The following is a 15,129-nucleotide window of genomic DNA, read 5'->3' as shown; positions in this document are numbered from 1 at the left end:
TTTCCTGCTTCATGAGCAAAATTAGGATTCTCCACCATCATCCTATTTTGTATTGCAACAGATGTTTTAACTTCCATGTTAGACAGCCAAATGCACACTTAAACAGAAAACTTTTATATGTGCATCAAAAACAATGGCCTATAGAATTTTTTAGGAAACTTTTTTATTTTGGAATTTTGGATTTAGAGAAAGTTTTCAAAGAAAGTGTACAAAGTTCCCCATCTCCCCCTCACGTTGTTTCCCCTACATGTTATCATCTTACAGTACATGGCACATTGGTCACAATTAAAAATTCGCATTGATAGATTATTATTAAATAAGTGCATACTTTATTTGGATTTCACTAATTTTTCCACTGATGTCTTCCTATGTGTGTGTATATATATATATATATATTCCAGGATCTAATCCAGGATATCACATTTCATTTAGTGTCATATCTTCTTAGTCTCCTCTGGTCTGTGACAGTTGCTCAGTCTTTCCTTGTTTCTTATGACCTGGACAATTGGAGGAGTGCTGGTCAGGTATTTTGCAGAATGTCCATCAATTTGTTTTTCTCTAAAAATAAGATTGGGCTATGAACTTTGGGAAGAACGCCACAGAGATGAAATGACCTCATCGCATCATCTTAGGAGTATATGCCTTAAAATGTTTAAATAAAAATTCCCCCCAGAATGGTCTCATTGAAAATATTTCCTGTCTGATTTAATTAAGTATCATTATTATAAGAATGGCCTTGAAGTGCACAATACAGAAAGTCAGTTTTAATCCTGGTACACAATCCGGATTTTTAACAAAGTTTTATTTAATAGAATTATTTTTAGAGATTTTTTTATATAACAAAAAAGACAAAAATTAAATTGTATGATATTGTCTAGAATAATGTACTACCAAAGCGGTTTAAAGAGCTCATTATAGTAACTAGATTAAATATTTCTCCTATAATCTTTTTTTCTGGTAATTCTCTTAGTAAAGAAGCTCTGCACAAACAGCAAACACTAAGTAATTAGTCAAAACCTGTTCAAATTATGATGTATTCTATGTTAAAGTATTCAACTTATCTATAATATCCTCCTCCTCGTTATCATCTTCATCATTATATAACTGTAATTCTCATCTTACCACCATAAATTTAAAAATGTTATCAGATGATAACTAGAGAATCAGATAGACAGTGTCTTGATTAATTGCCTTTTGTCTGGATTTTTCCCAGAAATGTATAAACTAATGTAATAATTACTATAGGCTCAATAAATTTGCCAAAAATCAATGAAGGATCATAGTTTTTCTTGGTCTCTCTAAAGTGGGCAATTTTATGGTGACTGCTGGATAGAAGGTGAAATGTCTCAAGTACTTTGGGAGATGAACCAAGACAGGCTATGATCCTGATGCACAGGATGAGCAATTCTCATTCCCAACCAGAACCTGAGTCTAAATAGCTCCTGTTTCTAAATTATAAGGGTCGTTATCTGAGTTATTCTGAATACTCTTCTTCACTTCTTTACCACATTGCTACTAGTGTACATATGACTGATTACCAATTATATTTTATAAGTAAAAAGTACATTTTTATTATCAATCATTTAACATATTATTCAACCTTAATAGTTGAGACAGTTTATATTTAAGAAGTACAGTGAATTAGCTTAGATTTAGTGCTCATGATACATTATAGGCTATTTGTTGAGATTACTGCATAAAAGTCAAATTTTTATATTAATATTAAAATCTAGTATAATCCATATTTAAGAAAGGAAAAATAAGGAGACTTAAAGGTCGAGTAGAGTTATAACCATGTTTTCTTGATCTAAAAACTTTGCCTTCCTTTACTATTAATCCTTAATAATTAAAAAAAGAAAATTATACATACAAGAAGAAAATCACAGGGTCTACAGAAAATTTCATTCATATAGCATTATTTTGTACATGACCAAACACTTTTTTTTTAGTTGAGCACCAAGTTCTCTTTCTTTATTTTTTTTAATTATGTTATGTTAATCACCATACATTACATCATTAGTTTTTGATGTAGTGTTCCATGATTCATTGTTTGCGTATAACACCCAGTGCTCCATGCAGAACGTGCCCTCTTTAATACCCATCACCAGGCTAACCCATCCTCCCACCCCCCTCCCCTCTAGAACCCTCAGTTTGTTTCTCAGAGTCCATTGTCTCTCATGGTTCATCTCCCCCTCTGATTTCCCCCCCCTTTCTTTTTCCCTTCCTGCTATCTTCTTTTTTTTTTTTTTTTTTTTAACATATAATGCATTATTTGTTTCAGAGGTACAGGTCTGTGATTCCAACAGTCTTACACGATTCACAGCGCTCACCACAGCACATACCCTCCCCAATGTCCATCACCCAGCCACCCCATCCCTCCTACTCCCCACCACTCCACCAACCCTCAGTTTGTTTCCTGAGATTAAGAATTCCTCATATCAGTGATGACCAAACACTTTTGAAATACAATACATTTTTATCTCAGTTATTTTTAAACTTCTTTAAAAATTATATTGCTCATCTTTCATCTTTATAACATATTGATTTCTTTAAATACCATTATGTTTTCTAAATACAACTTTACTAGGATGAGAAGCAACTGAGTATAGCCATTTTGGTACTTCCCAAAACACAGATTTGCATAAAGGTAGCCTGTAAGAATATTAGTAGCCTCCTGTCTTCTTTTGTGTTCACAGAATAATAAAACATTTGGATATCCAATCTCTGTTGGCTTTATGAAACATGTAACCGGTATATAAATTTTAATATAAATATAATGCACAATATTCTTGGAATATATAATAATAAGCCTTTAAAAAAGCATGCTGAGTTATTTAAAAAGGAATGCGAATAATCCCAGGACAAATGAGGTCCTATCAATTGCAAACACTCAGGTATTCCTCAGGCACTCCTTGAAAGCTTCTGCTTGATCTGTACTGTGTATATGCAGGAGTCTGCCCCTGTCTTCTCAAGACAAAATGTAGTTAGTTCTTCTAGGTGCTTTGTATGAATTCTGACTTTCTTCTTCATACATGTGAGGTGAAAATAATTAGATAATCTTGACATGTAGACTTTAAAAGCAGAAATCTATTTATAGGGACACAGTATATCTCTCCTTTCCCAATGGAAAGAATACCATCAAGTTGCCAAGTCAGCAGGGAGTTGGCCACCAGCTGGTACTCTTCAGGCTTCCTCTACTCAGTTGCTTGGTCTCCAACAGGCTAACTTGGGTTTATTCACATGGTGTCTGGCTTTCAGGCTCCTGAAAGGAGTGAAAGGTGTAATACGCAATCACTTTTCAAGTCGCTCTATCACATTTTTTTCCTGTCCCATTAACTAAAGGAAGTCACCTGGCCAAGCCCAGATTCAAGGGGTAAAAATAAACTTGATCTCTTCATGAGGGAAGAGCAAAGTCATATTCCAAGGAGGGCTGCATGCAAGGATTGGAATAATTGGTGGTCATTTTCAGACTCCACCACATATCCCAGTCCTATTCCAATAGGTCTTAGTCTCATTAAAAGGTAAGGTATGATAATTACATTTGCTACAGACTATCACTTAAGTTGGTCCCCGGATCAAATATGAGGTGCGACTGAGAAAGTTTCTTAACCTCAACTCCTTGGCAGGTGATGTATGCACTACTGTATGGAGGATTAGCTCTTAATATTTGGGTTTTCAACTTAATTAAGTAGCTAAAATAATAAACTATTTCTTCCCTTATAAATAGTAAATCTAACATAACTTTACTTCCACTGGGTTGTAAGTTCTTGTCTCTGCCACTTCTTTCAAAATGGCAGCAACATATTTTGAAGCTTTAGCTTTGATAAAGACAAGAATCTTGCTTGGCACAACTAGACTAAAATATCCCACCCATATTTTCCAAAATTAGAAGGACTTCAGAGTTTCCATAACTTTGGATGCCAAAGGTTAACCATGAGAACCACAGGAATTTTCACAGTAATGACAACATGCTTGATCCAGAGTTTTTATTTAGTAGCTCAAAATTTCATTTGGTAAGATGTTTTGAAAATGCATTTTTTCATAGGAAGCAAACATCAAATATCTTTTTTTCCTAAACAAATCAATGATGTTCACAGCATAATTATATTTTAAGAACTAAAGCTCTTTTCTTAAAAGTATAAAACTTTAAAAAATAATGTGCCTTCTTTTCTTTGAGTCCTTCTTTTAAAAATATATCACACTACGCGAGTCTCAAGAGGATGAGTCAACATGTTTAAGCTAGTATAAAGTATTTTAGGCAACCCAACATGCATGTGGGGTGGCGGTAAAAATACTGAAGTTCCTATGCACTGCCTTCTTGACACAAATAGATCACTAAAATGGACTGTGGACAGGTCAGAGCAAAAATAAAGCAGTCCCAAAGCTGCAGATATATGATTAGGGGGTTGTATGGTAAATTTAATCTCTTTTCTACAAGTCGCCAGGAGTCCACAAACATGTTTACTTGATGTAAAAATAGATGAGTTGGCCTCTGGCAGCCATATTACTTTAATGTAGACTTAACTGCTAGCGCATAGTTCCTTTCCATTGGAAACAAGCAAACCAACCAACCAAACCAAACTGATGTAATTGTAAAGGACATGGATTGCATATGAGGCACAAGAAGATAAATGCTAACTATGTGGGAGGAGGGAAGGGAGGCAAAATTAATATCTGGGGCTCTGGAGTCAGAGAGATGGCATATAAATCTTAGCTGGGTCTCTTGTCATATGTAGGAAAAGTGCACTCACTATCCTCAGTAACTTCACTAATTTATTGATTTACTAGTTATTCCCTCCACAAGAATGAAAAACTGAGTGAACCTTGTCCTTTTCCTTACCTAATGCATAATGGGTCTCATCAGAATTTTTACAAAAAATGTTTTTAAGGTCTACATTTGTAATTTTTAAAAAAAGTTTTTAAAAATTTAAAAAAATTATATGAAGGGAGATCATGACCGTTAAATATTTTTAGAGCTTTGAGATGTCAAGAAAAACTGAATTATGTAGAATTAATTTTTCTATATGAAGAACTACATATTTTATTTTTATTCTTTTTTATTGAGATATAATTGACTTGTAACACATTAGTTTCAGGTGCACAAGATAATGATTAGACATTTGTATATATTGTGAAATGTTCACCACATTAAGTCTAGTTAACATCCATCACCATACAAAGTTACAAACTTTTTTTTGTGATAAGAACTTTGAAGATGTGCTCTCTCAGCACAAAAAAGTTTCAAATAAACAATACAGTATTATTCATGATAGCATGTTGTACATAACATTCCCAGGACTTACTTATTTTATAACTAAAAGGAACTGCATACTTTATATGATCAAAATTAATAAAATCCTACCATTGTTCCAAGTTAAGCAGTGTGTCATATTCACAAAGAAAAAGATCTTACTTAAGGGACTTTGCAAGTGGTTTCCCATTCTTCATTCAACATAGTACCTAATCTTGATTTCAAATAGTAATTGGATTGTTATACTTCTTATTTTAGAGAGAAGTTGAGATGTAGAAGGAGATGAGGACAGATATAAGGGAGGAAGGAGATGTAGAGAAGGAATAGAGTTTGAGGCCAGATACAGGTCGAAATGGAGATAGGGATACAGGGCAAAGCCAACAGAAATGTAAACATTGTTATAGATATGACACTTCTAAACACATAAGCATATGTTATTAAAATGTTTAATAACATAAGAGAACCTGGACAACTGAAAATTTTCTACTGTTTCACTCATATGATCTCATCTCCCTCAAGGGTGTTCCTCCCCCGACTTCTTGCTAAACTCAAATTGCAAACCAAGGGTTGTTAAGTCTTAAGAGTATTTTAAGAGACCATTTTTGAGCAAATATTCCCAAAGCAGCTGAAGTTCAGCTGACTCCTTTTGCTAATTCTCTATGAAATTCCTGCCCTCCTTCTCCCAAGTGAGCACACTCTTTCAGGGTTGTTCTCAAACCTCAGCCTTCTAAATCAAGGCTTATGTCTTTCTGCACTCTAGTTGATTTTCCTCAGTATCTAGGCTTACTATGCTATATTATTATATTTATTATTATATAATTCTTATTATTAGTATTTCTTATTGAAGTAATGATAACATTGTCAGCTTTTTGTTCCAATGATATATTTTCGAATTATTTTTTTCTGTATAACATATCCGTCATCATTATCAATTTCTACATCCAATCTTCTTTACCCAACTACTTCATCTTGTAAATCATTCCATGACAGACCATCCACTTCTATCAGTGCTGATAAAAAAAAAAAAAAAATACAGAGAATTATTGGTTGAATCCCAATGAACACAGAGTCTCAATAGACATGTTTGAGTGATTCCACTCACCAAAACACAAATTCATAAACTGTTTCAGTTCCAAGTGGCTATGGCTATGTAATATATCATTACTTTGTGTGGATAGAAAGAAATACATAGGACCTCTACCAAAATACTTACAATTGCCCATGAGTTGCTGGGAATGTCCTAGTTTCTGTAGCACAAGAACAGATTGATTATCCTAAATTTAACATGAAGAAATTACTGCTGAGATCATTAGAATGTCAAAGAGCCTCCATTGCAGAAGAAAACCTCCCTTCATGATTTATTCCTGCATTGGATTATCACACCTCCTTGGTAAAAGCCACAGCCTGGGTCTTTACTATCTAATATTTTCACGCTTTCTTATGTGTGTGTGTTTTATATCTTTCTGCTGAAAAGGAAAGAAGATCTTCATCTAGCACATGCTCATTCTCTCTTGGAGGTTTGTGCATGGAAAACGGACATCGTAAATCCTCAGGGGTACAAAGCATGTTCAAAGAACAAAGCAACAACCGAGAGCATGGTGTGGCCACCTGCTCATCCTTTCCTTCTCTCAGTGTCTCCCTGCTTGCCCCACCAAAAGGAACAAACAGAAACTTTTGTCCTTAGTGTAAACATAATTGAGTCATTTAAAAATGTAACTTAAAAGTTGTGCTTCCCCGTTGACTTATTTGTTCAAGTTATCAATAAATCAAGTCATAATCCACTAAGAGTGTCTAAGCTATTAAATGCTTTAGGTTTACTTTTCAGTGAACTCATGTTTTATTCAGATTCCTAGAGAAAAACCTTCATATTTGCTTTATCAATGGATAAACCATTCCTCTTCTCTCACAAAGTATTTCATTTAAACTTAAGAAGGAATTTTCAAAGTATGACAAAGATAAGCCAGCCAGAGGGCGGTTTTTATGTTGCATTGTAACACCGCACATTGCTAAAGATTGATTTCAACAGCATTGCTCATCTTTTTCTTAAAAAAAAGAAAATAGAACTGAAACTCTCTGGCCTTTAAAAGGAAAGAAGCATTTCTCCTCAATAAAGTAGTAGGTAGAAAAGAAGCAAATTACTGTATTTATTAAAGGAATCTTAGATGTGTCACCCATAAAAAGAGATGGTATGACAAATTTTAGGTGGCAAGCTGTTCAAACAAACATATCTCACATAGTTTTGTTTTCTGTTTATTTTAAAATGTGTTCAAGTCATTACATGACAGGCTGTTCACAATACCATTAAAGGATACTTCAAAAAGCAATTTTTCCTTGAATAGGCGTTGGGCCTTGGAAAAGTATTCAGAGGGAAAAATAGATTCGTAAGCATATAGCATCATTAGTTTCCATCTTCATGAAAACAGTTTTATTTAGAATCCTCTTTAGACTTTTCAGTTTTAAAATATGTTTATTGTTTTGTAGACATAAAATGAGAAAAAAAGACTCTTAAGACGTTGGAAAGAGAAAACAAGAATATATTTTAAATTGATAGGTTAAGTTTTTTTATAGACCTTCTGATTTTAGAATTTAAATGTCCCTCATGAGTTAATTAGTGAAGTACTTTGAAATTTAAAAAATAATTTATTAATTATATCAGAAAAATAAAAAGATGCATTTGTGATGTTAGTAGCAGGACTCATTACTCTGAAGATATATTTAGGGTCAGAGAAGTCTCAAATTTGAAAGGCAGTAATTAATAGAGTGATGTTTCTGAGTAGGCATGAAAGGATGAATTCCAGAACACAATTAAGAGATTTAGCCTTAGGGAAAAAAGAAGGACCTTTCATTCCATTGTAGCCACGGGGAAACAAAGGATGAATGCAGGGATGCCTGGGTGGCTCACTTGGTTAAACATCTGCCTTTGGCTCAGGTGGTGATCCCAGGGTCCTGGGATCAAGCCCCACATTAGGCTCCCTGCCTCAGCAGAGAGCCTGCTTTTCCCTCTCCCTCTGCTGCACCCTTGCTTCTGTATTCTCTTTCTTTGACAAATAAATAGATAAAATCTTTAAAAGAAAAAAAAAGGATGAATGCACGTAAAAATATACTTACTTACCTTTAAAAGTTTTGGGGAAAGTAGAGGAAATTCACAGCTGTTACCATAGAAAACTATAGAGAGAATTGACTAAGTCCAATAGGAGTATTAGTGGATCTCGTTGTTGAAAGCCAGTTGGAAACCATGAAGTTATAGTTGTGCTATCAAAAATAGATGTAGATAAATCAGATAATTTGATCACCCAAAATTGGAATTTTCCTAGTCAATTCAATGGTAAGTTAGAATAAAAATGAATTTGAGAATAGTATCAAGAGAAAAAATAGTATACAGTGAAATCGAGGGTGAAAGATAATGAAGTGAATGCAAAAAAGAGGAGGAAAAAAAGCAGAAAGATCACAGCTGAAAGGTCCCTATGAGATCAAATATTAAATATTGTGGGTATTCCTGAGTGACAGGCATATATGGTCAGGATATAATAACTTTGAAGTTAATATTTCAGAAGGCTCACAGTGCTCAATATTGACAAGATACGTGGAATAAACAGCTCAAGCATAGTGAAGGTTAAGGTCACTGGCAAAAATTAGGTGAGTAAACAGCAAGCATCCTGGCTTTGGGTAGATTTATCAAGTGTATGTGAAGTTGTCAGGGATGATTCAACTGGTGGTGAAGAGTAAGACACAAAAGTATTCAGTGAACCAAAGGGAGAAATGAGTAGAGCTCAGAGGGATGATGAAGCAGAGAGGAAAGATTGCTAATGCAGAAGAGAGGAGATAAAGAAACAAAGTAACATTCTCCAAGAACGAAAATCCTCTCATGTTTTCACATACCTCAAAACATGATCCCTTCCTCAGTGTAGCAACTCTGCTCTATGTTGATAAGTTTGAGAATGACCCAGAAATGATCCCAAAAAGGAGAACCACTGTTGGAAGGACAAAATGAACAAAACAAAACAAAACAAAACAAAACAAAAAAAACCAAAAAACAAAACAAAAAAACCTGACAAATTATTGAGAAAAATGAAGATGTTTTATGAAGAACTGCACACTTTGATAAAGAAATTGTGTATAACTTGAGTGAAAGTGGATGCTTCTGGGCAAGTGGATTTTTATTTTTATGGACAGAGAATTTTGTAACACTGTGGGCAGGGATTTATCATTGCCTCACACTCGATTAAACAGCTGTCTAAAGGCAACAGAACTCTTTGTTGGAGAACTTGCCTGGACTGCATATGACCAATTGGCTGGGTATTTTGATGTTCAAGGAGAATATATTAAACTTTGGTACAGAAAGCATAGTGGCAGCTTCTGGAAACTAATACACTCATGCATTACTTTTGAATATCCCACACATGGTAATTAAGCAAAAATTCATTATTTGCACATGGCTTCTATATTATAGACTTGAGTCCAGATGGTCTTCCATTTTAAAGATTATTTGATTTGATTTTTTTTCTGTGAAAGGTTTAAGAAAACTGATTTTCATGTGAAGTGAACTGTGAATATATGAATAAATCATATTTTAAAACTTTCTGTGACTTAGTTTATTTAACTTAAGCAAGAACAATGGTGCAGTAGAATTGTGTTGTTCCAGATTTTTAAATACTAACTTCAACAAAAGTAATGTCTAGAAGCATAACGATTATAAAAGCTCCAGATAAAACATAATTAGCTTTTAAGACAGATAACCCTCTTGATACTAATGCCTTACCAGCAGCAAAAGAAGGTGCCTAGGTAACCATATAAAACCACATATATGATATATGTCATGATTTCCCCTAAAAAAAAGAGAGACAGACATTTTGCCATCTTGCTTTTCTTTTTTTTTTTTTTGGAGCAGGGGGAGGAGTGGTGCGAGGGGCAGAGGGAGAAAAAGAGAATCTTAAGCAGGCTCAACGCCCAATGCAGGGCTCATCTCATGACCTTGAGATCATAACCTGAGCTGAAACCAAGAGTTGGATGCTTAATGGACTGAGCCACTCAGGCGCCCCTTGCCATCTTGCTTTTGAGCCTCTCATATCATGGGCAATACTCTCAGCTATTTTATTTTGAATGACAAAGTGATGTAAGCAACTGACAACTTTATGTGAATGGATGTTTTTAAGTAAGGGTTACTTATTTTGGGTGAGTGTAATCTTTTTGCCTCATTATTTTCATTACTATTGTTTACATTCTTTAGGTGGCAGGAGCTATGGTAAACAGTAAGGAAGTTGCTCAAAAAATTAAAAATAGAACAATCATTTGATCCAAAAATCCAACTTCTGGGTATATACCAAAAAGAAATCAGTATCTCAAAGAAATATCCGCCCTCCATGTTCATTACAGCGTTATTCAAAATAGCCATAATATGGACCAAGTGTCCATTGATAGATGAGTGGATGGGAAACATATGGTATATATTGGAATATTATTCAGCCTTAAAAAAGAGAAATTCTGCCATATGTGACAATACAGACGAAGATGCGAACGTTATACTACGTGAAATGAGCCAGTCACAGAAGCACACATGCTGCATAATTCTACTTACATGATATATCTAAAATTGTCAAACTCATAGAGGAAGAAAACAGAATAGTGACTGCCAGGGGCTGGGAGGTCTGAGAAATGAAGAATTGTTGTTTAGTGGGCATGAAGTTTCAGTTATGTAGATGAATAATTTCTAGAGGTGTGTTGTACAACAAAGTTCTTATAGTTAATACTGTATCGTGCACTTGAAACTCAAGAGGGTATATCACATATTAAGTGTTATTAACACACAAAACAAAGGGATACTAAAAAACTTTGAGAGGTGTTGTATATGTTCATTACTTTGATTATGGTGATGATATCACAGGTATTTGCATATGCTTAAGTCCATCAAATTGTTCACATTAAATATGTGCAGTTCTTGAAATATATCAATTATGCCTCAATTACAATTGTAAAAATAATGAATGAAGAGGTAGAATTTAAGCTTTATTCAATATTTGAGACACTTGGTCTTATTGAGGTCATTTTCCATCTAGAGGTGTGAATCCACGTCCTTCTGCTTCCTCATTGCCTATTTGTAAACTTTATCCCTGGTGTTCTTTTTTAATGTTTAGGTCAATATTTCTTAACACATTTTTATCTTCCAAAAGGTTTTTCCTTGTCCCAATATCACAAAGATATTTTCTTATATACTTTTCATTAGATTTCTTTAGGTTTAGAATTTTATATGTATCGCTTATATCTTTCAACCATCTGGGGGTCACCCTAACATAGGAAGGAAGACAGGGATAACATTTATTTTTCTCCATGAAGTGACATAATTTCCTAAACCATCCATTAAAATTTTCGCTCAGAGATTTTGGTTTGATTTTATGTCAAGCTTCCATTTGTACTCTGATCTGTTTCTGACCCCTCTACTGTGTTATATTAACCTATGTGTTTCACCTTACATCAGTAGCACATTGTATTTTTTGCTTCTTTGTTTTTAATTTGTATTAACTATGGCTCTGTAGCAAGTTGTGTTCTCTATCATAGCAAGTGCCCTCTCTTTGAACTTTTTTCAACAAGTGACTTAGTGACTCAGGAGCATTTATTTTTCTATATAACCTTTAGGAGATTTTTGTTGTGTCACATACAAATGTCCTGCTAAAAGCAAAATTGTAATTTTGTGGATGTGATTGGACTTTGGTACAAGAACTTCTCCACTCTCCACGTCAGCAGACTTCAATAGCTCTGACCTATTGTTGAGCCCCTTCCTGTGCTTTAAAAAATAAGTACATTAGAATTGTGGACTCTGAAGATCTGAAGATCTTGCCATTATAGCCACATTCAGAAGACTGTCACATTAATATCGAGAGGAAAATATGGAGAGGAGTCCTTTTATTACTCTTTAAGTAATAAGATCAGAGTTTAATGCTGGTTGTGGAATGCTCACTTTGCACTTGATAAGTACACCCAGGAAGCACTTGATATTTTGGCAAATAATATGTAATATTCTTTGTTTTCTGGATTTTTCTATACATTACTAGCTTTTCGGTTTCTTTGATTTTTGAAATGCTATCTCCATTGAAATTTCAATGTTGAAAAGAGCATATATAACATGCTTTACTGTAATCTTTGATTTTTAAAACATTATCAGTACAAATTATGGTTAGAATGGACACCATCCACTCTGATATGAAACATCTTTCATGTTTGAAACTATATCATACAATTTCTATCTGAGACCCTTTTTATTTCTATAAAATTCATCCTTTTGTTGTCTTCATATTTGCCTGAATTGTCCCTGAGCATGTTTGATGAAACATTTGTGTGTCTTTGGATCCTAGTACAGCTATTTCTGGGGAACAGATCACAGGAGTTATATTGCCTGTGTCTTTCTATTCTACATAGGTTCAAGGTAGAGATGGGAACAATACTAACAGGATGAGGTTTGGGAGGAATAAGTTCATGGTAAATCATATCAAGAAAAATACAAATCCAAATACCAGGCTGGACAAAATTACATTTGCACAAGCATTTTAGAAAATGTTTGAAGGAAATGGTCACATCTACTCTGGGGAAAAATGGATCAGCATTTCACAAAGACATAAGGATGTATTGACATGTTTTTGGTAAAAAGAAAAAAAGATGTTTGCCTGTTTTTATTAACTACTTCTTCATGGTAAATAATTAAATCAACTGGTTTTTTTTGGAAATAAAATCTTTCATCATCATTTTTTTTATTATCAGTGACAATTTTTAGGTTACATTTTTGTTTTCTAAGGGTTCTTAACTTTAACCTATGCATTTTTACTTAATAAATATATGCTTATACCTAAAATATAAAATGGATAAAAAATTATATTAAATATTCTTAAGCCTTATATACCAAATACTTGCCTTGTTTCATTATACCAACAGGTTTCTGCCTTCATATTGAAAATAGAAGGAGAGTGGATAACATTAATGAAAATCTATCATTTTAAACTTAAGAAAAATAGGAGATCAGGTAAAACTCACTATGTAAACACCTGCTTCTTTCAGGGTATCCTTCTTTCTTGTTATGTTAAGATACAAAACAGTTATGAGGCAGATAAAATATGTTTATTGCCCCTAGAGTAAGATAGAGCATGCTTTTCAATTAAAAAATGTGTAATTGATGCATTTTCCAGTTTTTCCTTTATAGCTATAAAAATAAGTGTAGATAAGAGAAAATAAAAAAAAAAAAGAAAATATTGATTAAGCTTTAAATGAAATATTAGGCCTTGTTAGGGCCAATAATCCTACTGTTTTTAAATTGTGGTCAATTATATTGATAATATACTTAATCTCATAGTTTGAAAATCACTCTGGACTTATATTTCCACTAAATTCCATGACTATACAGTTTGAAAATCACTTTGGAATTATATCTCCACTAAATTCCATGTCTACGTAAATAACACTCTGTAAAGTACCTACATATATATGTAGAAAAAATAACTTTATAAAGTTTTTATGGAAAATATGCTCGTTTAGAGTATATTCAGGAATAAGGTATAAGAATAATTGATCTCTTCCCCAAACTCAATCAGATATCCAAATCCTGGCTCTCTTTTTAGGATCTCCACTTAAGAATTTAAGATGATGAATCCTTTGGGTTATCTCTACTCTTAAGTCTTGTTAGAGTTATATTAAGTTACTCAAGCATATTCCCTGGAATGGCCTGATATCTCATCACATTTTAAAGCATGTGTTTCCTTTCTCAAGCTGTAAGCCTTAATATTGCTGGGCTGGAAATAAAAATTTCAAATGTCAAAAAAAAAAAAAATTAACTTATATGAATATTGCCCAAAATGAGTGAAGATAAACAATGAGATCATTTCATTTTTGAGCATTTCTTTTTACTATTAAAAACCAATCTAGCACAATATTTTGATTGCATACAGGGTGATAGATAAAATAACCATCCATATTTATTTCTTATTATAATTTCCCCCTGCCCTCACATAACAAAATGACAGGCAAATGCCTGGATAGTCAAATAGCTTTAGGTAACAAGTTAGAATTTTTCCCCTTACTGAAAGTCTACTAAATTGGTAAAACACAGAGATAATTAAGAGGACAAAAATAAAATAGGAAGTGAGTAGTGGTTCTTTTCATATGTTTTAAAGTTACAGGCATTGTCTTATAACAATATTAATTTTGAATACTACTAAGAATGCATGATAACCAATACTTATTAATAAGAAATATGCAAAATAGGAAGCAGCCTCCCGTACCCCTCAAGAAATCTTATTTCTCCCAAACGGGAATTGCTGGATAGAAATTTAATGTTGTACCTATGTTTCTTTACTTTCCTTCAAATATGCTCTATCTTTGAGCGCCTGGGTGGCTTAGTTGGTTAAACGTCTGCCTTTGGCTCAGGTCATGATCCCAGGGTCCTGGGATGGAGTCCCACGTTGGGCTCTCCGCTCAGCGGGGAGTCTGCTTCTCCCTCTGCCCCTCCCCCCACTTGTGCACACTCGTTCTCTCTCTCTCTCTCTCACAAAAATAAATAAATAAAAAATCTTTAAAAAATATGTTTTACCTTCATATTTTTTAAAATCAGTTATTTATAAAGAATATTCCAACTCATTTCATCTAGTTTCTTCTAAGTATTTTGCTCTTCATCTCTCATTGAACTGAAACTGCTCTTACATTAGTCACTAATGATTTAGGATGGTCAAATTTAATGACCTGTTTTGTATACCAATCAATCACTAGAGGTATTTGACACTGTTTAAACTGGGACCCAATCTATCACCTAAGACCCATTACTCACATAAAAGCACTGAACAAGCTCCATCAATTTTATCCTTGCAATCTTTCTCTTCATATCTTTTCCAAGCCCTACAGAA

This window comes from Phoca vitulina, unplaced genomic scaffold (genome assembly GCF_004348235.1).
Source record: "Phoca vitulina isolate PV1807 unplaced genomic scaffold, GSC_HSeal_1.0 scaffold14, whole genome shotgun sequence".
Classification (NCBI taxonomy): domain Eukaryota; kingdom Metazoa; phylum Chordata; class Mammalia; order Carnivora; family Phocidae; genus Phoca; species Phoca vitulina.
The sequence above is the reverse complement of the archived record's forward strand: the minus strand, read 5'-3'. Positions refer to the sequence as shown.